This window comes from Saccopteryx bilineata, chromosome 4 (assembly GCF_036850765.1).
Source record: "Saccopteryx bilineata isolate mSacBil1 chromosome 4, mSacBil1_pri_phased_curated, whole genome shotgun sequence".
NCBI classification, from domain to species: Eukaryota; Metazoa; Chordata; class Mammalia; order Chiroptera; family Emballonuridae; genus Saccopteryx; species Saccopteryx bilineata.
In genome coordinates, this window is record NC_089493.1 from 110563423 (window position 1) to 110576019 (window position 12597).

At 37.1% G+C, this 12597-nt stretch overlaps 1 protein-coding gene across 1 annotated transcript in view; it reads left to right on the top strand.

The window, feature by feature from the left end:
* The window catches only part of MIPOL1 (mirror-image polydactyly 1), a 366001-nt gene that overhangs the window by 163794 nt on the left and 189610 nt on the right, over positions 1-12597 (top strand). The gene's annotated exons all lie outside the window — the stretch shown is intronic.

The following is a 12597-nucleotide window of genomic DNA, read 5'->3' on the forward strand; positions in this document are numbered from 1 at the left end:
AATATATATATATACACACACATATATATTCTATATATTATACTAGAATATATAGAATTCTAGTATAATATATAGAATTCTAGAATTCTACTAGAATTTGAAACAAGTGTAGTGTACATCTCGTGACAAGAATTTCTGTTTCATTATAATGTAGTTCCAATAATTGTGAAAAAGACATTATTTTGATTCTTATATTTTTTCTTAAGATGTTTATGACTTTCTGTTCTCCTTTTTTATCTTTTCCCCAGTTCCTAGCATAGTGCCTGTGATGTACTAATGCCCTCTGCAATCAAGGCACTCACATTCTCCTGAATGGATTAAAAATAAAAACAAAACCATATCCATGGGAAACAAAAAAATCCATCCTTGTTATAATTGTGCAATTAAAGGAGATGTGCTGTCTGGAGGATTGTTGAGTGCTTTGTTGTGTTGAATTCATTTCAGCTGCAGATTATAGAATAGTATGGCATTAGCAGTGTAGTTCACTAAGCCTGAATTGTCTATCAAAATTGAGAAAATGTTGACATTTTGATATGAAAAATATTTTTAATCTGTCCAAAAAGTATGAGATTGGTAAAAATTGATTTTTCTACAAAATGTATTTAGCGTTATTTAGAAGCTCTCAATCAGTGGTGGGCTTTGTTATTGTTTAATGTACTTTTTTCTTCTTAGTTCTCAAATTTATAGATAGATCAGAACAATAAATAAGAAAGAAAAGACTTGTAGATTTCTGTGATTATGAATTAATTACCCAAGAAATTTATTCTTGTAGAATAATTTGTAAATGTATTCTTGCAAATCAAAATTAATAGTGTTTTAAAGGCAGCTTCCATTCTTGTGTGCTAATTTATTATCAGCGTTAAGGGACAGATTTCATAGCTCTACATGATACCACTATTTCCACTTAATACTGACACCACTATTTTCACTTATTACATACCCTAATATGAAAATTCTAGTTTGTTAAGTACATCGTAATTGCATAGTCTTATGGTAAATTGAATTAAATTACAGCTGCTATTTATGGAAATAGGTATACATTTCTAAGAGGTTATTGAAATTAGAGGTCAAGAGCCTGACCAGGCGGTGCCACAGTGGATAGAGCATCAGACTGGGACACAGAGGACCCAGGTTCAAAATCCTGAGGCTTGAGTATGGGCTTACCCGGCTTGAGCACAGACTCACCAGCATGAGTGCGGGATCCCTGGCTTGAGCATGGGATCATAGACATGACCCTATGGTCGCTGGCTTGAGCCCAAATGTCACTGGCCTGAAGCCCACGGTTGTTGGCTTGAGCAAGGCGTCACTGGCTTGATTGCAGCCCCCCACCTCATTAAGGCACATATGAGAAAGCAATCAATGAACAACTAAGGGGCTGCAACGAAGAATTGATGCTTCTCATCTCTCTCCCTTTCTAACTGCCTATTCCTCTTTCTCTTTCTCTTTCTCTCTCTTGTGAAAAAAAAAAATTAGGAGGCAAGATGTGGGCCAGAAGAAACCTGGAAGTTCAAGAGAAAACAAAACCTAAACCCTATAAAATAAAAATCTCTGTAAACTGTACACCATATAATTTAAAGTAATACATAAGTAAACCTACATTTTTATTCCTGACAAATATACTATATTAAAATTTTTTCTAGTTACTTAATTTTTTTCTGCAGGTCTCAAACTTTGCTTTTGTCTTTTAATCCTTCATAACTTCATTCGTTAATTAAGCCAACTTAAATTTTTTGTCAAGTAAAGAGGGGAGGAAGAAATGATTTTTTAAAAGTTGTCAATTTAATCTTTTTAAATCCCCTGTGTTTAGGCCTGACCTGTGGTGGTGCAGTAGATAAAGCATCGACATGGAATGCTGAGGTCACAGGTTTGAAACCGTGCACTTGCCTGGTCCAGGCACATATGGGAGTTGATGCTTTCTGCTCCTCCCCCTTCTCTCTCTCTCTCTTTCTCTCTGTTTCCTCTCTCTAAAAAAACTGAATAGCATTTAAAAAAATAAATCTAGGCCCTGGCTGGTTGGCTCAGCAGTAGAGTGTCGGCCTGGCGTGCGGGGGACCCAGGTTCGATTCCCGGCCTGGGCACATAGAAGAAGCGCCCATTTGCTTCTCCACCCCCCCCCCTCCTTCCTCTCAGTCTCTGTCTTCCCCTCCCGCAGCCAAGGCTCCATTGGAGCAAAGATGGCCCGGGCGCTGGGGATGGCTCCTTGGCCTCTGCCCCAGGTGCTAGAGTGGCTCTGGTCGCGGCAGAGCGTTGCCCCTGGTGGGCGTGCCGGGTGGATCCCGGTCGGGCGCATGCGGGAGTCTGTCTGTCTCTCCCCGTTTCCAGCTTCAGAAAAATACAAAAAAAAAAAAAAAAAAATCTAAAAAAAAATATCTGAATCCCCTGTGTTTAGTTTAGCTCTTTTTAAAATGTCTGTCTTGTTTAAGAAAGTTTTTGGTTGTTTTATTTCCTTCTGTGAAACCTTAAACTTATTATGAAAATTAGGTCATTTAAAATACATTACAAATTATTATGAAATTATATAATTATTCTAAATCATTTTAAAGTTTTATTCTTATTTTGTTCATTTAGTGCTTTATTATTGCATTCTGTATCTTCAAGGTACTGTATAAGTTAGGAATAATCATTTTATTACCAAACTAGCTGATGAATTAATTGTTTATCTCTTTGCTAAGCAGTAATACTTACCTTTTACAATCCACTTACAAGTATCATTCCTTTTGTTTGCTAACTGGTTTAATATTTAGTTAGTATCTGATTGAGCTTTAGGAAGACCTTTTAAAAAGAGTTACTATCTCTAGAAGCTTTCAGCCTGCCAAAGATATTTCTAGTATTTTACCATGAATAGTATTATTAACATCACTGATAAAGGTAAATTTGAGTATGGTGAGAGCTAGAAATTCATGTTTTATTTCATTATGTTACACTATAATTTCTAAAGGAACCAGTCCTAGAGGTATGCTTATGGAGAAAATCATGGTCATACATTACATAGAACTTTCTAATTAATAATTATGACAATTATACAATTATTATACAAGGACGTACTTTTAAATAATCTTCTGCTATTTGAATAACAGTGTGTTTATTCTAATAACCAGAAAATTCTTTCTAAATCACTTTTTGTAATGGAGCATAACATTTGAATTTTGGTGATTATTTATACATTATTTTGATGATTATTTATACTATTATAGTAGCTAAATTGCTGGCATGATGCTGTTTCCCTGCTTTTACAATGTTTGCAGTTTTCCCAAATAACAAGTAAAACTCAGTTGTACACTTAGAATGAGAGGCTGAGAGTTATGTGGAAAAGAAAATAAACAGTTTATTTTTATTTCTTTACAATAAAATTTATCCATTTATGTTAAAAAGTTAATTTGTTAAAGAACAAACACCATTTGGGACTTTATATGTTTTTAAAATAAATTTAGATTAGTCATACATGTGCAGACATCAGACTTAGTAAGATATATTATATATATATATTGTGTGTGTATGCCGTTTTCCCCCTTTTATTTATTTACCTCTCTTACTACACATCTTTAACTTCCTACACTTGAACTTCTCCACTGTAATTCCATTGGAACCTATTCTTTCTGAGGTTATAAGTGACCTGTGATGATTACACCTGTAGAACTTACCATTCCTTTTCCTACTCCATCCCCCAGTCCACCTAAACCAGAACGTATTTCACTTTTTTTGGCTTCCTCATCTGGAAATACTTTCCTTTAGTTCACTGTTACTATACCCTCATTATTTTTCTTATCTTTGATGGCTAGTCTTCAGCTGATGTCTTTTTTTCTATGTGTTCCTAAAATATAAATGATTCCCTGGCATATGTGATTAACATTTTATTTTTCTTTCTTTAAAAAAAAATCTTTATTTTTTAGAGGAGTTTTATGTTCATGGAAAAATTGAACTCATTCCTTCACCACCTACATGTGTGTGCCCCCAGCATCCAGCAAGAGAGTGGTCCATTCATTATGATCCATGAACCTACATCCGTGTACCTCAAAGTCCATAATTCACATTAGGGTTCACTGTTAGTGTTGTATATTCTATGGGTTTTGACAAATGTAATTGATGTGTATCTATCATTACAGTATCATGCAGAAATTTCACACCAAAAATTCTCTGTGCTCCACCTATAAATTCCTCCCTCCCTCAGGACCTGCCAACCATGAATCCTTTATCATCTCTGTAGTTCTGCTTTTTCCGTAATGTCATGAGTTGGAATTAATACAGTATGTAGCCTTTTCAGATTGGCTTCTTTCACTTAGGAGTATGCAGTTAAGCACCTCCATACCTTTTAATAGGGCTTCATACGTCATTTCAGTGTTGAATAATATTCCATTTTCAGGATGTAACAGTTTACAATTTTCCCTTGCCATATTGTGGTTCACTTTTTGTGGTCTCACTATATCGTGCATTTTTAAATTGTATGTATCTAATTTTGTATTGCAGACTTTTTGCTATATCACAGGATTTTGTGGTATTATAGGTATTTTTATATATTTGTTATTTTAGTTATTTTTGCAGTAAAATAAGCATTTTCTAGCCTAAAAATTAGAAAAAAATATAAAAATATTAAAACATATTTAAAGAATATTAAATCAAAGTAAAAGGTGTAATAATGTACTTACTGGTGAGTTCTCCGATAGAGTCTTATATGTTGTAAAAATTACATAGGTTTAAGAGTGTAGAAAGTTTTTAAGAGCATAGGAAGTTTTTATAAGAGTGGGGGAAAGGTTTATAAGAATTTGGGGAGGGTTTATAAAGCCTTAAAATACGTATAAAAATAAAATAAATATAAGGTTGCTACTTTGTGATTTTGCCTATCACGGGGGGTTCAGGAACCCCCGTAGAAGAGGGACCACTGTTTGTTGTTGTTTTTTTCAGAGACAGAGAGAGGCAGAGAGAGGGATAGATAGGGACAGACACACAGGAACGGAGAGAGATGAGAAGCATCAATCATCAGTTTTTCATTGTGACACCTTAGTTGTTCATTGATTGCTTTCTCATATGTGCCTTGATCGCGGGTCTTCAGCAGATCGAGTAACTCCTTGCTCGAGCCAGTGACCTTGGGTACAAGCTTTTGCTCAAACCAGATGAGCCTACGCTCAAGCTGGCGACCTCGGGGTGTCGAACCTGGGTCCTCCACGTCCCGATTTGACACTCTATCCACTGCACCACCACCTGGTCAGGCGAGGGACCACTCATCTACTAAAGGACATCTTGGTTGTTTCCAGATAATGAATAAAGCTGCTATAAATAGCCATGTGAAGGTTTTTATGTGGACATAGGTTTTTCTACTCATTTAGGTAAATGCCATTAGCTACAATTGCTGGATTGTGTGTAATAATATAATTTTTATTGTAGACTTGTCTTTTTAAATCTCATCTATTCTTATAATATCACTTATCATTTATGTTCTAATGACTACCTTATACGCCTTCCACTTGGATACCTTAATGTCTCCATAACCTTAACAAGTTTGAAACCAAATCCCTTATTTGACTCCCTAAGCCTTCTCTTCTTAAGAAAAAGTCAGGAACTGAGTCCATTTAAGATTTATTCCTAATTGTATTTTTCTTTGTTTGCCTTTACTATAGAAGCTGTTGAAGTTAAACACTTTCTCAGCCTTTCTTTTTGCCAATGAAGCATAAGAAGAATTACACAGTAGGGGTGGGACAAGAAATTGGAATGTTTCTGAAAAAGTTTTTGTTTTCCTGACATAGGACCGATGCATCAGGCACCATTCCCTTCTTCTTTTTTACCTGAAACTGCAGCAGCCATTTTATGGCCATGAAGAAAATGCAGGAGAAGCTGGCCTTTGACGTCATTGAGCCCTTCTACCAGTGATTTGCTCTGAGAACATTAAGCACCCATACCCTGCTTTCTTTCCCTGGTGACAGAAATAATGCCCTGTATTTAAAATTATTCTTAATAGTTTTCTGTTGTACTTCTAGATTGATCAATTAACATCTATTAATTAATGACACTGCTCTACTCCTAGACCTAAGCTAGTGAAGTTAACATAGTCTTTAATAACCTTTCAAATGCTCACCAGTCACAAAGCAACTTAGCATTCATCCATTTTTGTCAATTCTGCCACAGTGGTTTCTCCCCTACTTTTCCTCTTCATTATCCTACCTCTATCCTATGGCAGGGTAATGATCTAGACAGTAATGGTACCCTCCTAACATAACTTTTTGACCCCAGGTTCTCACCTCTTTAATCAGCTGCTACACTTCCATTAACTGTTATTATAAAACAGAGGTGTAACACCTTTCTACTGAAAAACCTTCACGAAGTCTTGCATTTTCAGCAGGATAGGAAAACAAAGATATCCTAAATGACCCTCCAGATAAAAACAATGAAAAAGGATGGTTACAATTTCTATTTTAAGATTATTTCACAACAACATCCCTGAGAAGACAGGAAGATAAGGAATTTGAAAAGGCCTGAGACAAAGTAGAGATGAGGGGTGGGGACATGGAAAACCAGGGTTGCCTGATGCACTCTTTTACCCTGAGTGCGTTCCTCAAACCTGGTCATTTCAGCTTGTATTTTTAATGACTTCAAGGGGAGGACAAACAGGAGGTAGAGTCCAGACCCTGTGTAAGCCAGAGGGTGCCATGAGGTATGCTCTCCTGAAGCTGTTACTCTAGATGGCCACAGCATTAATGTTCAGGTGAGTAAGTCAAGCCCTCTGTACAAAATAAGACAATGAGGTAACTTGACTTTTTTGATTGTACAGTAGGAAAATGGCACTGAGAAAATACCATCAACAGCCCACTTTCAGGCAGGTTTAGAACCATACAGGTTCCCTAAATTCTTATTGTCTGTGGTTCTAAAAGCTGAGGATTTAATTTGAAGTAGTCCTACCCTGGAAGGGCTCATTGTCAACAGACCAAAGCAGATTACCTTCCTGTTAAGCCTTCACTGTTTCTTATAAAGTTTCAAAGACACTGAACTATCAAAAAATATGTTAGAGAAAAAGGAACTTCTGGTGAACATCAATAAACGCATCAGGCAGCAGAATCATATACTTCAATAAATAGTTCAGATATTTTAATTATCACGGAATATAACAAGTGTTTAAGTAAGATTTTTCAAAAGAGATGCTTGAGCATGGAAAATGACTAAAAATGATCAAGTCAGTTTGGGGAAAAACTAGATTGAACGTATAGAAATTAAAATTAAAATAATTAAAATTAAACAGCAAACAGATTGAACAGCAGATTTCACGGTTTAAGATACTGATAGTGAACTGGAAGATAAATGTTGAGTATGAAAATGGAAGCCAGAGAGACAAAGAAGTAAAAAATATAAAAGATATGTTAGCCCTGGCCGGTTGGTTCAGTGGTAGAGTGTCGGCCTGGCATGCAGGAGTCTTGGGTTCGATTCCCGGCCAGGGCACACAGCAGAAGCACCCATCTGCTTCTCCACCCCTCCCCCTCTCCTTCCTCTCTGTCTCTCTCTTTCCCTCCTGCAGCCAAGGCTGCATTGGAGCAAAGTTGGCCCGGACACTGAGGATGGCTCCTTGGCCTTTGCCTTAGGTGCTAGAATGGCTCTGATTGCAACAGAGCAACACCCCAGATGGGCAGAGCATCGCCCCCTGGTGGGCTTGCCAGGTGGATCCCAGTCGGGCTCATGTGGGAGTCTGTCTGACTGCCTCATTTCCAACTTCAAAAAAATACGAAAAAAAAAAATTTAAAAGACACAACAGATAGTGAAAAGATCTAAAATAGTCTATTAGGAGTTCTAGAGGAGGTAATATAGGGAACAGTGAAGAGGCAGATACAAAGAAAGAAGGACTGAGAATTTTCCAGAATTGTCAGTTCACACAAGCCTCAGATCTAGGGACACCAAATGAATTCTAAGTATGACAACTTTGAAGAAGTTGCAGGAACATCGGATTTAAAGACAGCTCTTAAAACCAACCATTAGAAAAGACATATTTATAAACAAATGACAGTTAAATTCACTGGCTACAACAATAAAATAATACCTTAAATACACAGAGAGCAACAAAGGGAATCATTTTTTAAACATGCAAAGGGAAAGTAACTGTCGAGAGAAAGAGTGAAATAATTGTTAGGTAAATATAAATTTTCTGTTGCCGCCTGCTCTCTAGGGAATATAATCTAACTATCCTAAACACTAGTTTTAGCCTGGTTTTCCTTTCTGTCTGTCTGTTTGGGTTTTTTTGGAATCATTTTCCCCTCTTTAGTATTGATAAAACCCAACTATCTCTCACTACTTAGAGTGTCCTAAATGTGTCATGTTCTTTAATTTCCTCTAGTCTTTACTTCTGTTATGGCTTTTATTTAATTCTGTCCCTAATACCAGCTGATTGCTTACATGTCATCTTCTCTAACTTGGTCATGAGGGATCAATACCTTTTTCATGTTGCGGTTTAGCACTTTGTTGAACACATATTCCATGACCAGTAAGATTTTTAAATCAAAAATAAATTTTAATTTATCCTAGTTGATGTGAACGTGTTTATTGAGTATCTTTTAAGTTTAATACCTGGAGGACATGGAATTATTCTGGCATAATATTGTCTTCATAGTCATTAACTGCCCAACTAAAACTCTCTAGAAGAATTTTTATTTTGTGCTAAAGTTTCTTTGCTCATGAACTGAACAATATCAAGAATTCTAGTTTTTTACTATTGATAAAAGAGATTTGGGGTTATTTTGTCCTTTGTTGTTTAGGGGTTACTGAAGGATACGCTTTTTTAGGAGACTAAGTCAATAGCAAACACCCTTTGTAATTTGATAGTAAATGATATTATAATTTCTTATGATGAAACCATCTAGTCAGATGAGCAATTAGTCATTTCTGTTAGGTTAGCGCATTAATGGATTGTGCTTGTTATTCCCAAGTGATGCCACCCTTTTGCTCTCCGTGGGATATAGTTTTGGATTATTTCTAGTAGATAACTCTAGTAATGGGTTTTGAGTTTTAAAATTCTGAATTTCCCATTTACTAGTTGTAGAGCGTTGTATAGTCAGTTAACTTCTCTGAATATTCTGGTGCCCACATTCATAAGAACAGTGGAGTTTGTGCTGCCTGTCACCAATTCAGAGACAGAGATTGAATCTTTATGGGCCCTTTATTCAGACGGCCAACAATCTGAGGAGCTGGATTACATTCACAAATCATCTCAACTGCCTTTCCTCAGCCTTTTAACAAGGGGAAGAAAAGGGTAGGTAAGGGGTTTGGGGTTTCAAGAGAGATTTAATCAGATTATAGTCAAAGTTAATTGGATCAAAGTCAGCAGGTGTTTTGTGCTTGGAGCACAGAGACTTTGCTTGCAATCCCCTGAGGCATCAAGGTGGATTACAGATCTCTTTAAGCCATGTAGGCCTGACAGAGGTGGATCACTTGCAGATCTCATGTCGTGTTGGCCTGTTCAGGTATCCCAGTTTCTGGAACAAAACTTTTACCATTATGCCCACTGACCATAATTAAAACCACCATTACTCAAGCTAAAATTCTAACTCTTGAGTTCCCCCTATCAATATGAGAGTGGAGATATTGTTACAATTCATAAATGTATGGGCAATCAATTTATAAAGTATGACACATTATGCCTTCATTCCATTGGGTATAGTTGTAGAAGAAACATTGGATTAAGTGTCAGACGTCTCTTCTTTTCCTGGCTCTGCAATTAACAAACCATATCATCTTTGTCAAATTATTTTATATCTTCAAATGAGGAGGTTGAAACTAAAGCAAAATATAAAGATATACGTACTTCAAGGAGGTTTCTACTCAAGCATTTTAAATTCTATTTAACTTTTTAAAAATTAATGGTGGCCGTGGCTCTCTAAATGAACTATGTTGGGCCCTGGCTGGATAGCTCAGTTAGCGCATTGTCCAATATGCCAAGGTTGTGGGTTCGATCCCCAGTCAGGGCACTTATGAGAATCAACCAACAAATACATAAATGAGTGGAACAACAAAAAGATGTTTCTTTCTCACACTTGTCTTTCTCTCCCTCTTCCTCTCTCTCTATAATCGACAATTTTTTTTAACTTAAAAAATAAAAAATAAATTAACCATGTTGGGTGACAGTTCTCCCATGGCATTTTAGTATTTCTATATAACCTATACTATAGGGGATAGGGCAAAAGTAGATTTACATTTGCTTATATGGAAAATAATACAGTAATTAATAAATAATAATACAAGAATAAAATCTTGTGTTTTGTATACTCAAAACTGGAAACCCACTTTTGTCTCACCCTGTGTATTTAGCATTTCTAATGTATTTTTTGTTCTGAATTGTTTTAAGGGATATTTGTTAGCAAACAGCTTTAGAAGATAGAGATAGTACTTCCTCTAAAGCAGAGTAATGCTTATTATCCAGTATAATAAAATACAGTATTTTCTTGCATAAGGTATTATTGTCCAGTTCAATAAACACAATATCACCCTCTCAGGCAAAAGTCAACTTGGGCTTCCCAACGCTTGAAATTCAGCTGTCCTGCAGTCCCACTACGTGTGCAGCCTACAGCTGCACCCGTTGTTGCCCCGTGGGAGCTGAAGGACAAAGGCAGCCTGTATAAACATGAACCTTGTGCTGTCTGTGCTGTACCTGAATAAATAAAAGTTCTTTGTGACCCAGAGTTCTTGTGCCTTCTGCCAGCATGCATGGAACTGGCGGACATGTAAGTAGGATACAAATCTCAGACTCTTCACAGTTCTTAAAAACCACATATTTTTCAATATTTTGTCATCCTCAGAATTATAGTCCAGATTTTTAGTTTGTATGTCTGTATCTATCATTGGTATATCTTTATACTCTCTACTAGATATATAAATCTCCTGATAATACAGTCAAGTCTATCAGATGACCTGAAAATATCGCCTTTATTTATTTGTTTGTTTATTTTTAGGCTTTGAACTGATTGCTCTATAGGACATTACCTGGAACCTACCTTCAATGCCATCTGGTGCATCCTTTTTGTTTCTCTTATTTTGGGTCACCTGTGTCCTGGATTTTCTCTTTCTCCTACTTGATTTATTCTTTCATTTTGGTAAGGTGTATTTTCTAATAGTTTCCTGAGAAAGGACACATGATAGTTAAGTTGTTAAAGACTATCTGCTATTTCTTCAGGATAGATTTTCAGGAGCCAAGGACTTGAATAAGCAGTATGAACATTTAAATTCAGATTTTCTGGATTTAATTTCAGGATTACCGAAGCAGAATATTTGGCATAAGGACCCAGAAATACTGCATTTTAATTTTATTATTTTTGAAACTTTTAAAAATTAAATTTCTCGGTCAGCGGTAGAGCGTCGGCCTAGCGTGCGGAGGACCCGGGTTCGATTCCCGGCCAGGGCACACAGGAGAAGCGCCCATTTGCTTCTCCACCCCTCCGCCGCGCTTTCCTCTCTGTTTCTCTCTTCCCCTCCCGCAGCCAAGGCTCCATTGGAGCAAAGATGGCCCGGGCGCTGGGGATGGCTCTGTGGCCTCTGCCCCAGGCGCTAGAGTGGCTCTGGTCGCAATATGGCGACGCCCAGGATGGGCAGAGCATCGCCCCCTGATGGGCAGAGCATCGCCCCTGGTGGGCGTGCCGGGTGGATCCCGTCGGGCGCATGCGGGAGTCTGTCTGACTGTCTCTCCCTGTTTCCAGCTTCAGAAAAATGAAAAAAACAAAACAAAACAAAAATTAAATTTCTCTTAAAATTAGCATGTTCATTAAAACAACAATGAGCTACCACATCACACCTGTTGGAATGGTTAAATAAAAATATACTCTTAGTACCAAATGTTGATGGGATGTGGAGAAAGGGAATCTCTCATACACTGCTGGATGATGTAGACACTGCGAAAGCTTGCCGGTTTCTTATATACATATATTACCATACAACCCATCTATTGCATTCCTGGGTCTTACCTCAAAGACATGAAAATGTATATCCACAAAAATCATATACACAAATGTTCATAGCAGCTTTTAATTGAAATTGCCCCAAATAAACGAAGACAGATGTACTACAGTAAGTCGGTGGATCAACATCCACACAATGAACGACTGTTTCTTAGCAATAAACAGGAAAAACTCTTCCATACTTGGAACAACCCAATGCTTCCCAAGGGTACTATACTGGATGACAAAAGCCCATTTTGAAGGGCTTTATATATATGATTCAATTTATGTGGAAGTCCCAATGTGACGAAATCATTATGATGGAGAAAAGGTCATTGGTGTTTTGGAGTTAGGGTGAGGAACAGGGTGTGTCTACTAAAGGGTAACAGTTGGGGGAGGGGTGTGAGAAGGTCTGGTCAGTTAGCTTCGTCAGAGTGTTGTCCCAAAAGGCCAACATTGCAGGTCTGATCACGCATCAGAGCACATACAGGAAGTGACCAGTGAACGTACAGCTAAGTGGAACGAGAAGTCAATGTTTCTTTCTCTCTCTTCCTTCCTCTCTCTATCTCTCTAAAAATCAATCAATAAATAATAAAATAAAATAAATACTTGAAGTAAGGGTAACAGGATTTCTTTTTATTTATTTATTTTTATTTTTATTTTTTTTGATTTTTCTGAAGTTGGAAACGAGGAGGCAGTCAGA